Source organism: Marmota monax, unplaced genomic scaffold, assembly GCF_021218885.2.
Source record: "Marmota monax isolate L192 unplaced genomic scaffold, Marmota_monax_Labrador192_F-V1.1 WCK01_AAM20220418_F8-fsc00006, whole genome shotgun sequence".
Classification (NCBI taxonomy): Eukaryota; Metazoa; Chordata; class Mammalia; order Rodentia; family Sciuridae; genus Marmota; species Marmota monax.
Window position 1 is genome coordinate 5,748,238 of NW_026693712.1, and position 14,692 is coordinate 5,762,929.

General features: G+C 36.9%; 1 protein-coding gene and 1 pseudogene across 2 annotated transcripts in view; both read left to right on the top strand.

Annotated features, from left to right (window-relative positions):
- The window catches only part of Slc12a2 (solute carrier family 12 member 2), a 100,706-nt gene that overhangs the window by 901 nt on the left and 85,113 nt on the right, over positions 1 to 14,692 (top strand). The window lies entirely within an intron of this gene.
- LOC131424766 (large ribosomal subunit protein eL30-like) overlaps positions 1 to 14,692 on the top strand; it is a 29,453-nt pseudogene continuing 14,761 nt past the window's right edge.

Genomic DNA, 14,692 nt, shown 5'->3' on the forward strand with positions numbered 1-14,692 from the left:
TCTCCCCGCCTCCCATCCTCTGGTGCGTGCTGACCGCAGGATGTGGCCACCGACTCTCTCGGGTGAGGTGGTGGGAATGGACAGCCTGGCTCGCTGGCATCTCTGGATTCAGCTGTCAGGGGTGGAATTGCAGTGGAATGTAACTTAATCTCTTAAAAGTTTGCAGCGGGTTAGGCTGGTTACGTGATACTGGAGAGGGCTGCGTTTAGTTTAACAACCTTCCCGGTCCAGTTACGTCGTGTACACTGTCTTTCTCACCCATGCTTGACAATTACCACCTCACTGAGTTTATAGTTGTGTTTGTGGGCCCTGCGAAGGGAGTGTGCAGGAGGTTTAGGTGAGGACCTCTCTGGGGAGAGGGCGGAGAGCACCTACCATCTGTGTCTTTTTAGATTGTAGCGTATGGCTTATGTACACCCATTAGAGAGCCTATGAGCTGTGGTGTTTGAAGGAAAATCTTAATAGGGTGTGTTTGTGGTCTATGAATTATTAAGCTCAAAATTTTGCAATCTTGAAAGTTCAGAGGATTATAGGAATCTTGACTCTTGGGATATGACAGTCCTAATAATGGCACAAATTAATTTTTTTTTGTAAACCTTTTGGAAGAGTGCTCTATATCAGAAAACTTTGACAAACAGGCAAGTCATTAAAGAAAACGGCGTGGGGTGGGGTGCGGTGGCTGGGACAGAAGAATTGATTTTTCTCTGAAGAATGCTCAGAAAGACCATCTGGAGTGTTTGCACAAGTGATCATACTTGGTAAAGAGAAAACTGTCCCCTTACACTTGTGAGTGACTTCAGTAATTATATTTTTTAAGAGCCCATTAGACATGTTTCTTCAAGGTTCAAAACCATTATTTTGAAATAACATTGATGCTTTTGACACTCGGTTAATATTTAACATTTTTTATGGGTGGGGATTACTTGAAGTCTGCCCATGCAAGTCTATAACGACTACATTGATGGAATTTGATGTGGGCAGAGTTGGTACCACATAGATTGAAATGATCATTGTGTGGAAAAGTTTAAATCTATTAAGTGTGTTAAGTGTGTGATTTCTTTTTGACATGATTATTTGATTGCATATATTTATTTCATACAAGACTGGACTGGTCCTAATGTAAAAGTAATATTCACAATTTGACAAAATTGCATAGGTCCCATCTCTGACAGCTTATTGATTATTTAAAAGCCTGACATCATTTAGGTTTAGATAATACTATTTCTGTTGTTTCATTGTGGTATTTTGTCATCAAAAGCAAAACAATTTCTAAAACACTTCTTTAAGTGTTTAAACTTCTGGAGTTTATTTTTTCAAATCTTTTTTCAGCACTTCAAATCTGTGTTAATAACAATAGATATGGGGTTGGTAATATTCCTTTTCTTAGAGCATTTTTGCTATTGAAAATATAATACAAATATGTTTCAGATTTATTTAACCAAGTTCAAGTAGTTTAGCAGTCAAGCCAATCTGTATTTAACCCATAAATTCTAGGAAGACTTTAAATTGGAAGTTTTTTTTTTTTTTTTTTTTTTTAATTTAAAACTCTGCCACTAACAAAGCACTTTAGGTTCTTCAAGACTTTAGTTTTATTTTGAAGTTGTATTTGCATTTTTGTTTTTGGCATTTTTGTTCATCTAAAAAAGAGAAGACTTGTGCTGTTATCTGTATGATAGTTTAAAAATTTATCCAACCCCTCAGCCTTGGATTCCTCAACTAGGGAAAAAGTGCAATAAAAATAGAGGGCCACGTTCAGCACCTGAAAATAATGGCTAGTGCAGTTTTTGTTCCACTCATATTGGCCCTTCAAAAAGGGCAAAATTTAAACTCTATATATCAATATTATATTATCTTAATTACTTCATTTTTAGATGAATATGTATATTTATATCATACATACACACACACAGATTTTTTTTTTTTTTTTTTTTGAGACAGAGTAAGTTGGGACTGGCCTTGAACTTTGTAATCCTCCTGCTTAGCCTTCCAAGTCATTGGGATGAATATATTATATAAAATGTTAAAATTAGGGTTTGCTTTATGCAACAGGTAGTATGATCAATTCTTTAGTTTTCTTTATTTTCTTTTTTGGTACCAGCTCTTTTTGTTTTGAGACAGGATCTTGCCAAGTTGCTTAGGGCTTCATTAAATTGCTGAGACTGGCTTTAAACTTGCGATCCTCCTACCTCAGCCTCCAGATCCCCTGGAATTAATAGCATAAGCCATCCTGGGCTAATTTTTTTAGTTTTTTTTTTTTTAAACCTTCTTTTGCATATGCTAGGCAAGCATTCTACCACTGAACTACATCCCCAGTCCCCAATCAAGTTTCTTTCTGGACTCTGGAAGAAGTTGGTAGGGTTAACTTAAACACATATTGAAGATAAATTGCTTAGAATTTTAGCAGATGGGTTAAAGAAATAGGTGTGATATTAGGTAGTACAAATATGCCTATATACCACTGTTGAAGGGGGGGCAGGCAAGGCAGTGGTGATAAATTGGGTTGGCTAGATCCCTAAAAGTTGTTTCTACTCTGTGTAGATTGACTTCTATCTCTGTAAAACCATCTATAATGTTTCCATTCCTTAGTGAACTATAATATTTAGAATTTCTGTAACATTTAATTCTAGCTTTTGATTGATTGTTAATACTCTACTTTGGTCACTAAGTGCTTTAGTATCTATCATGGGTCTAACTCTGTGCTAGGAACTATGGAAGAAGTCAAAGGTAAGTGCTCCAAAAACTTGTTAGGAAAAAGAATTATATTGTCTTTCACTTGAATTTCTTTCATTACTCAACACTGACCTTTTAAAAGTATTTTGCCCAAATGTCCAACTGTAGAGGAACAAATATCCTTGGTGTAGCTTGCTGTGTTAAGCAGCCATTCTAGAAACAAGACTCATGAGGTCTCTCTTTTATCAAATATTATTTTGGGAAAGGGATGTGTTAGATGTTGGCTACATGATTGTGATACCATGGGATGAAGGATGATGCAGTATTAGCAAAATAGATACTGCTTCTGCCTAGACAGACATTAACCAAATAGTTTAACAAATTACATAGTTATAAATGAAATACTATGTTATAAATGAAATACCACTGAGCTACATGAAATAAAAGTAAACTTTGCTAGTGAAGATGTAATAGGACCTAATTTTAATTGGGTTTTGGGAAGGTGTAAGTGTGACATTGATGCTTGAACCTGAATGAACCTGATGACAAAAAAAGAGCAAATAAAAAGATAGATGTAAAATTGTTATATGTTCAAAGACCTAACGAGAGGCTGGTATATCTAATTATAAATGTAATAGGAAGCTATGAAGGATTATGTATGAGGGAGCAACAGGATCCATTTTGCTGGCTGCTGGGAGTAGAGTGGATTGGCAAGGGTAAAAAATGAAAGCAGGGAGACTCAAACTGTCACAGTGGTCTCATTGAAAAATAATAAGGGTTGGTGACAGAACAGATTGGATATGGCTGGCTTGGATGCAGAACAGAGAGAAGATGATTCTCAGATTTTTTTGAACTTGAATAACTAAATAGGTAGTGGTATTGTTGCCTGAGGTGGGAGAGATGGGAGGAAGAATAGATTTGGGGTGATGGACAGAAAGAATTGTTTGAATAGACTCTAAGACATCTTATTAAAGAGTCATTGGGAGGAGGAAGGCAAAAAAAAATTATATACGTACATATATATATCTGCCTCTCTCTTCTATTTCCATATATATTCTTATTCATCAAATCCTTAGAGAGTGTATGTGTACATGTGTGTATAGATTTAAAGTCATGGACAAAAAAGTATTAGGGGGAATGGGTAGGTAAGAGAAGAGAGACTGGACATTCAGAACACCTAAAGGTATGTTAGAGATTGAGCTGCCAGACCAGTGACAGATAGCTGCCTAGAGATTGAGTGTAGGGGCACTTAACTACTGAGCCACATCTTTGTCCCTTTTTAAAAATTTATTTTGAGACAACGTCTTACTAAGTTGCTAGGGCTTTGCTAAATTGCTGAGGCTGGCCTCGAACTTGCCATCCTCCTGCCTCACCTCCCTAGCTGCTGGGATTACAGGAATGCACTACCATACCCAGAGAGAAAAGAGTTTTTAAAAAGGCAGAAATTCTTCAAAACTGCAAAAAGTAAAACCAAAGTAATGATTTCTGCTGCTATAGGAAGATATAAAAAGTGGGGAATACCAGTGAAGTATTTGATGGGCAACTTTAACATGTATGATAGGAAATTATCAAACATGGAAAAATGGAGTGGTGAATATTTATACTAGCTCTTACTAGATTTAAAAGGCTCTACCAGTGAACTATACCCCATACCCTAGAGCATTATTAAAGCTTTCTTTTCTTTAAGAGTTGCACTACTTTTGCATTTGTCCTTAGGCCTAGACTTGGGAATCTTTTGCCAATGTTGTGTGAATTCATTGTATGTGGACTATTTTTGCCTTTCTCCTTAATAAAGGAAAGGTAAAGAAGGTAGCTATATTATTTTTAATGCTTCTCTGCACTTGTTAGTTTTTCATTTAATTACTAAGAAATAGGTTTTTACACATTTTGCTTATGATAAAATGATCTCATGGACACTGAAGATATTGCTTAATAGCTCTTCATTAAAAGAAGTAGAGCTGGACTTCACTCTTGAGTTTTTTGACTCTAATGCCAGAAGCCTGTGTCTTCAGATTCTTCTTTCTTATCTTCTGCCTATTACCCAGACTTGTTCTAAGCCTAGCAGGGATGTTGAGTTGGAGATAGGATCACCATCACCCCTCCTCACTGACACCCTGAGAGTTGAATGATTACATAATGAATAGAAACAAGGAATACCTGTGATGATGTAATTGGTACTGCAACTAACTCCTTAACTAGAATCTGAGTTTATGCCTCATTTATTTCAAAAAAGATTTGTTCACTGAATAGATGAGGGTGGACAATTCTTATCAGCACTTAATAAAAGACTTTAAGTAACAATTGTGATATCACCTCTAACACTGAGCTGCTTCTTTGGGTGGGTGGTATTGATTCTGGAGAAAAAATTCCACACCCTACTAATTACTTCAGGAATTGCTTGATTCCTTGAAGGTCACCCTGGAGGAATAAGAATATGTCACATATGGGGAAGTATCTAGGAGTAATTTCCAGAATTTAGTAAATCTGGAACCCTTATATGGGGAAAAGTCAGATTTGTCCTGTTTCACAATTTTGCTACGGGCTGCTAAATCCATGCCCGTGGCCACTGAAGTCTGACTTACACAAACTGGATACATTCCCTAAATACATACCAACTGACTACCTGGGTAGAAGGAAAAATAAATTTGGGGATATAAAATATGGAAAAAATATATTTATGTGTCTAATCATAATTGATGTCTTCTTGATATTATTTGTGTTAATACTCTCAGTCCTGTGAGACTGGAACTTAAAGCAACAAAATTGAATTTTTTGGTTCTTACACATTAAGTGTCTTTGCTTTCAGTGATTCTTAATTATGTTTCATATATGTATTTGGGAAGTCCATAGTACTTATAAAGTTGGCTCCATGCTGAAGTGAGATGAATGTGAATTCTCTTATTCATCAAATCCTTACAGAGCATCAACAACAGCATCATTAGAAGTGGGGGAATATAGCAGTGAACAAAACAAAGTCATGGGGCTTTCATTCTAGTTGTAGGAGACAATAAACAAATAGATCAGATGTAGTACTGTGAAGAAATTAAATCAGGGTAAAAAAAAAAGATGGCTAGATAGAAATGACTGCAGTCGTGGTATTTCAGAGTAGTTGAGGAAAACCTCTCTGATATGGGGGCGCATACTAGAAGGGAGTGAGGGATCATCCCATGTGTTTATAAATCAGCTTTTTCATGACTTTGACCAAAAGACCTGATAAGAACAATTTTAGAAGAGGAAAAGTCTATTTGGGGCTTAGGTTTCAGAAATCTCAGTTCATAGATGACCAACATCATTTCTCTGAGCCTAAGGCAAAGGTAGAATGTCATGGCAGAAGGGTGTGACAGATAGAGGTAGCTCAGGACACAACAATTGGGAAGTACAGTAGCACTCAGCTCAACACACTCAACAATATGAGCCCCAAAGGCATACCCTCAGTGACCCATCTCCAGCCACATCCTACTTGCCTACAGTTACCACCCAGTTAATCCATTTAAGTGGTTTAATGTACTGATTAGGTAAGACTTGATCATTTTACCTCTTACTGTTCTTGTATAGTCTCACACATGAGTTTTTTGGGGACAGCTATCTAAACCACAACATCATGCAAATATCAGGAAGAATGTTCTAGGCACAGGAACAGCAGACACTAAGACCCTGAGATGGGAATATGTTTGGTGTGATAAAGGAAATCAAGACTGAAGTGGTAAGACACTTGATAGAAGAGTAATGAGAACCTTAGTAGTGTAGATCTTTGTAATACATGATAAAAACCTAGGGGTTTGTCCCTACAATGGTAGTACATTGTTGTGTTCTTTGTGCTGGTTTTCAAATTTGAGATACTCTAATGCAGACAGGTAGTAGACAAATAGTAACTGTCAGATCTGGCTTCAATTCTTAGATAATTATATCCTGAATTGAATTAAGTTACTAATTATTAAATATCTGCCATGTTCAGAAGCTCTCTTTTGGCTAGGAACAACCTTGCATACCAGGTAATTTACAAATAGACAAACTCAGGTTAGTAGCAACTTAACTGAAATCTCACAGCAAGTATGTGGCAGGCACAGGATATTAGGGAAGGTGAGGTATTAAGGAAAACGTCTATTTTTTTAAAGTGGCCTATTAAAATTTTTATAGAAGTCAGACTTACAAGCAATAATTGTTGAGTTTAACTCCTGATGAATTCATTTGAAATTATTGGGTGTTGATATATGTCTTATGGAACTTAATGGTTCCAGGCATAAATATTTAAGCTTTACTATTTTAGAAATCAAGTTTTATGATAAGCTACTCTCGATTTCAGAGGAAGAATTTTTCTTTGGATATTAAAATGTGAATTTATTTTCTTTAGTCAATAGTTTTAATCTCAAAATTTTAGTTTAAAATAAAAACATCACAAAAATTGTATGCTTAAATGTATTTACTTAAAATGTGTTAGCCATTTGTCTTTATGACAAAATATTTGAGGAAACAACTTAAAAGAGGAAAGAGTTATTTTGGCTCATGGTTTCAGAGGTTTTAATCCATGGTCCACTGACTCCATTGCTTTGCCTGTAAGTTGAGGTAGGACATCATGGCAGAGGGCGTAGTATAGAAAAGCTAATTACCACATGGCAGCCAGGAAGTGGTGGGTGGGAAGTAGCCAGGGATAAGATATAGTCCCCAAACGCATACCCCCAAAGTGGTCCCACTCACTTTGTCTAGGTCCTACCTCTTCCATTTTCCATCACTTCCCGGTAACACTGAATCTTGTCAGTGAATGACCCATTGATGAGGTTAGAGAAGTTAGAGCTCTCGTGATCTAGTACCTTCCCCCAAATTCCACTTCTGAACATTGCTGCACTAGGGACCAAGCCTTTAATAACACATGAGACTTTGGGGGACATTCTGAATCCAAACCATGACAAAATATTTATTATTTTATTATGGAGAGAAAATAATAGAGCAAGTTTGGAAAATAAAGAAAGTAATATCAAACCTTTAACATTTTTGCATTTTTATGTATGTTTGTTTTTGTGGATTGAGGGCTAGAATTTAGGGCCTTGTGGATGCAAGCACTGTACCACTGAACTACATCCCCAGCTCCTTTGTGCATAATTTTAAACTGTAATTTTATATCCCACTTTTTACATCGAGCACTAAATGTGCACTTATTAGTAAATAGGGAATGAAAGTTTTGTATGTCACCTAAAGCAATCTTCTATTTAGGTGAATATTTATAAAATACTCTCAGGTACATGTACCATAATGCTGCCCCCGACTCGGGCGGGCAGCTGAACTTAAGATCGCTCATGAATTTCCATGGACACCAAATAAAACACACACACACACACACATACACACACTTTACCTTTAAACAAGCTTCAGGCTGGCTTTTCGCTTGGCCTTAGGCTCCCCAAATAGGAGAGCAAGAGAAAGTCACAAGAGGCTGGCAAGAAGTGGGTTTTATTGGGGGGAGGGAGACCTTTGTTCTTAGAAAGTTCCATCCAAAAAAGACCACAGGGGGCAGGGTTACAAGGGATAGGCCAATGTAATTCAACCCAGGGGGCATTGCCTACATCTGAAGACTCAACTTCCTGAACCACCCTCAACTTCCTGAACTGGGACAACGCCCAGATCACTATGAAATGTAGTGATGGTCAAGGCCTCTCTCTTCAGGATGGAAGGCACCAGTCATTCAAAGTGGCTCCCCACACCATAACTTGCCTTTTCCTCTATATACTGTTTAGTCCGTTTACATTTGTTTTGATTTACTTATAATTAAGTTGGCTATCTCATTTGTTTTTTGTTTCTCTAATCCTTTCCCTGCCATCTTTTGTGCTGATTTTTAAAAAAAATTTTTTTAGTGTTCCATTTAGTTCTATTGACTTTCTAGTGATCTCTTTGCATTTTTCTTTTTAGTGCTTGTTCTACTAAGCGTAATGAATATCTTTAGCGAATAAGTAGAAAACTTTCCTCAGAATCCTTATTGTTGTATAAATGGTAAATCCAGTAATATGTTTTTTGTACTTTTTGTAAGCAGTTGTATAGCTTTTAAGAAGAGAGAAAAGAATACATGAATGTATATATGCATACATACACACATATTTCCATTGTTTTTCATTTCCTAGAGATTTATGTTTCCATTTGATACTGCTTCCTTAAGTACTTCTTGTAATAGAGGTGAGCTGCCCACAAGTTCTCTTTAATTTTTATTTATCTGAACATGTCTTTATTTTACTTCAGTTTTTGTTTGTTTTTGTTTTTAACTGGGAATTGAACTATTAAACTCGGGCGTTTTAACTCTGAGCCACATCATCAGCCCTTTTTATCTTTTATTTTGAGACAGGGTCTTGGTAAGTTAATTAGGGCCTCAATAAGTTGCCTAGGCTGGCTTTGAATTTGTCCTGCCTCAGCCTTCTGAGTCACTGGGATTACAAGTCTGCAACTGACTTTTACTTGAGTTTTGAAGGGTAGTTCTACTGTATATAAACTTATTAGTTGACAGGGTTTTCTTTTTAAAAAAATTTTATTTTTTAGTTATAGGTGGACACAGTATCTTTATTTTTATATGGTGTTGAGGTTTGAAACCAGTGCCTTAATGTGTGCTAGGCGAGTGCGCTACCACTGAGCCACAACCTTCTTTTCAGCCCTTTAAGCATATTGTTCTGGTGTCTTCTAACCTCCCTCATTTCTGGTTAAGAAGTTAGACAACTGTACATGGTGTGTTCTTTTTCTCTGTTTCAAGATTTTCTCATTGTCTTTGGCTTTTAGCAGGTTGTACCTAGGAGTGTTTTTCTTTGTATGTGTCCTATTTACATTTAAATTTCTTTTTTTTTAATTTTTTATTATTTTTTAAATTTTATTTTATTTTTATTGGTTGTTCAAAACATTACAAAGCTCTTTACATATCATATTTCATACATTTGATTCAAGTGGGTTATGAACTCCCATTCTTACTCCAAATACAGATTGCAGAATCACATCGGTTACACATCCACATTTTTACATAATGCCCTATTAGTAACTGTTGTATTCTGCTACCTTTCCTATCCTCTACTATCCCCCCTCTCCTCCCCTCCCATCTTCTCTCTCTACCCCATCTACTGTAATTCATTTCTCTCCTCTTTTATTTTCCCATTCCCCTCACAACCTCTTATATGTAATTTTGTATAACAATGAGGGTCTCCCTCCATTACCATGCGGTTTCCCTTTTCTCTCCCTTTCCCTCCCACCTCATGTCTCTGTTTAATGTTAATCTTTTCTTCCTGCTCTTCCTCCCTGCTCTGTTCTTAGTTGCTCTCATTATATCAAAGAAGACATTTGGTATTTGTTTTTTAGGGATTGGCTAGCTTCACTAAGCATAATCTGCTCTAGTGCCATCCATTTCCCTGCAAATTCCATGATTTTGTCATTTTTTGCCGCAGTCCAGCTGCAGCAAAATAACCGGGGGGTGACGAACAACTTGTGTGCTTGATACAGCAGGAGTGGGAGCCGTTTATTGCAGGACAGGAGCAGTATTTATACATTCCACACAGCTTATGTAATTAGCATAAACTAGATACATCAGTCAACCAATAAGAAATCTCCACACTTAATGGCTCGCTTTCGTTACTTCTCAAACCACTCCCTCTGGCATTTTGCCAGGCGCCATCCAGACTTGTTTACAGACTCCAACAATTTTTTAGTGCTGCGTAATACTCCATGGTGTATAAATGCCACATTTTTTTTTTTATCCATTCATCTATTGAAGGGCATCTGGGTTGGTTCCACAGTCTAGCAATTGTGAATTGTGCTGCTATGAACATCGATATGGCAGTATCCCTGTAGTACGCTCTTTTAAGGTCTTCAGGGAATAGTCCGAGAAGGGCAATAGCTGGGTCAAATGGTGGTTCCATTCCCAGCTTTCCCAGGAATCTCCATACTGCTTTCTAAATTGGCCACACCAGTTTGCAGTCCCACCAGCAATGTACAAGAGTACCCTTTTCCCCACATCCTCGCCAGCACTTGTTGTTTGACTTCATAATGGCTGCCAATCTTACTGGAGTGAGATGGTATCTTAGGGTGGTTTTGATTTGCATTTCTCTGACTGCTAGAGATGGTGAGCATTTTTCATGTACTTGTTGATTGATTGTATGTCCTCCTCTGAGAAATGTCTGTTCAGGTCCTTGGCCCATTTGTTGATTGGGTTATTTGTTATCTTATTGTCTAATTTTTTGAGTTCTTTGTATACTCTGGATATTAGGGCTCTATCTGAAGTGTGAGGAGTAAAAATTTGTTCCCATGATGTAGGCTCCCTATTTACCTCTCTTATTGTTTCTCTTGCTGAGAAAAAACTTTTTAGTTTGAGTAAGTCCCATTTGTTGATTCTAGTTATTAACTCTTGTGCTATGGGTGTCCTATTAAGGAATTTGGAGCCCGACCCCACAATATGTAGATCGGAGCCAACTTTTTCTTCTATCAGACGCAGAGTCTCAGATTTGATATCTAGCTCCTTGATCCACTTTGAATTCACTTTTGTGCATGGCGAGAGGAGGGGATTCAGTTTCATTTTGTTGCATATGGATTTCCAGTTTTCCCAACACCATTTGTTGAAGATGCTATCCTTCCTCCGTTGCATGCTTTTAGCTCCTTTATCAAATATAAGATAGTTGTAGCTTTGTGGATTAGTCTCTGTGTCCTCTATTCTGTACCATTGGTCCACCCGCCTGTTTTGGTACCATGCTGTTTTTGTTACTATTGCTCTGTAATATAGTTTGAAATCTGGTATCGCTATACCGCCTGATTCACACTTCCTGCTTAGAATTGCTTTTCCTATTCTGGGTCTTTTATTTTTCCATATGAATTTCATGATTGCTTTCTCTATTTCTACAAGAAATGCCGTTGGGATTTTGATTGGCATTGCATTAAACCTATAGAGAACTTTTGGTAATATCGCCATTTTGATGATGTTAGTTCTGCCTATCCATGAACAGGGTATATTTTTCCATCTTATAAGATCTTCTTCTATTTCTCTCTTTAGGGTTCTGTAGTTTTCATTGTATAAATCTTTCACCTCTTTTGTTAGGTTGATTCCCAAGTATTTTATTTTTTTTGAGGATATTGTGAATGAAGTGTTTTTCCTCATTTCCGTTTCAGAAGTTTTGTTGCTGATATACAGAAATGCCTTTGATTTATGCGTGTTGATTTTATATCCTGCCACTTTGCTAAATTCATTTATTAGTTCTAATAGTTTCTTTGTAGACCCTTTTGGGTCTGCTAGATATAGAATCATGTTATCTGCAAATAGTGATAATTTAAGTTCTTCTTTTCCTATTTTTATGCCTTTAAATTCTTTCGTCTGTCTAATTGCTCTGGCCAGTGTTTTGAGAACTATGCTGAACAGAAGTGGTGAGAGAGGGCATCCCTGTCTTGTTCCAGATTTTAGAGGGAATGCCTTCAATTTTTCTCCATTCAGAATGATGCTAGCCTGAGGCTTAGCTTAGATAGCTTTTACAATGTCGAGGTAAGTTCCTGTTATCCCTAGTTTTTCTAATGTTTTGAACATAAAGGGATGCTGTACTTTGTCGAATGCTTTTTCTGCATCTATCAAGATGATCATATGGTTCTTATCTTTAAGTCTATTGATGTGGTGAATAACATTTATTGATGTCCGTATATTGAACCATCCTTGCATCCCAGGGATGAATCCTACTTGATCATGGTGCACAATTTTTTTGATGTGCCTTTGTATCCGATTCGCCAGAATTTTATTGAGGATTTTTGCATCTAGGTTCATCAGAGATATTGGTCTGTAGTTTTCTTTCTTTGAGGTGTCTTTGTCTGGTTTCGGAATCAGGGTGATGTTGGCCTCATAGAATGAATTTGGCCGAGCTCCCTCTTTTTCTATTTCCTGAAATAATTTGAAAAGTATTGGTATTAATTCTTCTTTAAAGGTTTTGTAAAACTCTGCTGTATACCCATCCGGTCCTGGGCTTTTCTTGGTTGGTAGTCTTTTGACTGCTTCTTCTATTTCATCCATTGATATTGGTCTGTTTAAGTTGTGAGTATCCTCCTGACTCAGTCTGGGCAAATCATATGACTTAAGAAATTTATCGATGTCTTCACTATCTTCTATTTTATTGGAATATAGGTTTTCAAAATAATTTCTAATTGTCTTCTGTATTTCTGTAGCATCTGTTGTGATATTGCCTTTTTCATCCCATATGTTAGTAATTTGAGTTCTCTCTCTTCTTCTCTTAGCATGGCTAAGGGTCTGTCGATCTTATTTATTTTTTCGAAGAACCAACTTTTAGTTTTGTTAATTTTTTCAATAGTTTCTTTTGTTTCAATTTTGTTGATTTCCGCTCTGATTTTAATTATTTCTTGTCTTCTGCTACATTTGCTGTTGTTTTGCTCTTCCTTTTCTAGGGCTTTGAGATGAAGTGTGAGCTCATTTATTTGTTGGTTTTTCCTTTTTTTGAGGAATGACCTCCAAGCGATAAATTTCCCTCTTAAAACTGCTTTCATTGTGTCCCATAGATTCCGATATGTTGTGTCTGTATTTTCATTTATCTCTAAGAATTTTTTGATTTCCTCCTTTATGTCTTCTGTAACCCATTGATCATTCAGTAACATATTGTTCATTTTCCATGTGATGTAGGATTTTTCGTTCCTTCTTTTATCATTGATTTCCAGTTTCATTCCATTATGATCAGATAAAATGCATGGTATTATCTCCACCCCTTTATATTTACTGAGGGTTGCCCTATGGCATAATATATGGTCTATTTTTGTGAAGGATCCATGTGCTGCTGAGAAAAAAGTATATCCACTTGATGATGGTTGATATATTCTATATATGTCAGTTAAGTCTAGGTTATTGATTGTGATATTGAGTTCTATAGTTTCTTTATTCAACTTTTGTTTGGAGGATCTGTCCAATGGTGAGAGAGGTGTGTTGAAGTCACCCATAATTATTGTGTTGTGGTCTATTTGATTCTGGAACTTGAGGAGAATTTGTTTTATGAACGTCGCAGCACCATTATCTGGTGCATAAATATTGATAATTGTTATGTCTTGTTGGTGAATGGTTCCTTTTAACAGTATATAATGTCCTTCCTTATCCCTTTTGATTAACTTAGTCTTGAAGTCGATTTTATTTGATATGAGGATGGCCACCCCTGCTTGCTTACGAGGACCGTGTGCGTGGTATATTTTTTCCCAACCTTTCACCTTCAGCCTGTGTATGTCTTTTCCAATCAGATGTGTCTCCTGGAGGCAGCATATTGTTGGATTTTTTTTTTTTAATCCATGTTACCAGCCTATGTCGCTTTATTGGAGAGTTTAAGCCATTAACGTTTAGAGTTACTATTGATATATGGTTTGTACTTCCAGCCATTACATTTAAATTTCTAGTTAATGTTACCTCCATCTTCTGCCCTTTCCATTTTGTTCTGTGTGTGTGTGTGTGTGTGTGTGTGTGTGTGTGTGGCCGTGCTGGAACATTGAACCTAGGGCCTCAAAATGCAAGGTAGGTGAGTGCTCTACCACTGAGCCACTTCCCTCAGCCCTGAATTTTTCATTTCAAATATTGTGATTTTCTTTGCTGGTACCAGGGATTGAACCTAGAGGGGCTTAGCTGCTGAGCCAAATCCCCAGCCCTTTTTATTTTTTGTGTTAGGGTCTCACTAAGTTGCTTAGGGCCTCGCTAAGTTGCTGAGGCAGATTTTGAAATTGAGATCCCCTTGCGTCAGCCTCCCTAGCTGCTGGGATTACAGGCATGCACCACCTTGCCTGGCTAGAATTTCTAATTTTTAAAATGTAGCTTCCATTTCTCTGTTAAGATAACCTCTCTATTATTCACTGGTAGTCATATTTACCTTTGACTATTGAACATATTTGATATAGTTGCTTTATATTTAAATTTAAATTTATGAATGTGGGTATGTGTATGTGTTTACATACATCTTTATGTATGTATGTTTGAAGATTGGGTCTTGCTATGTTGCCCCAGGCTGTACTCAAACTCCTGGACTCAGCTCATACTCCCATCTCTCTCCTC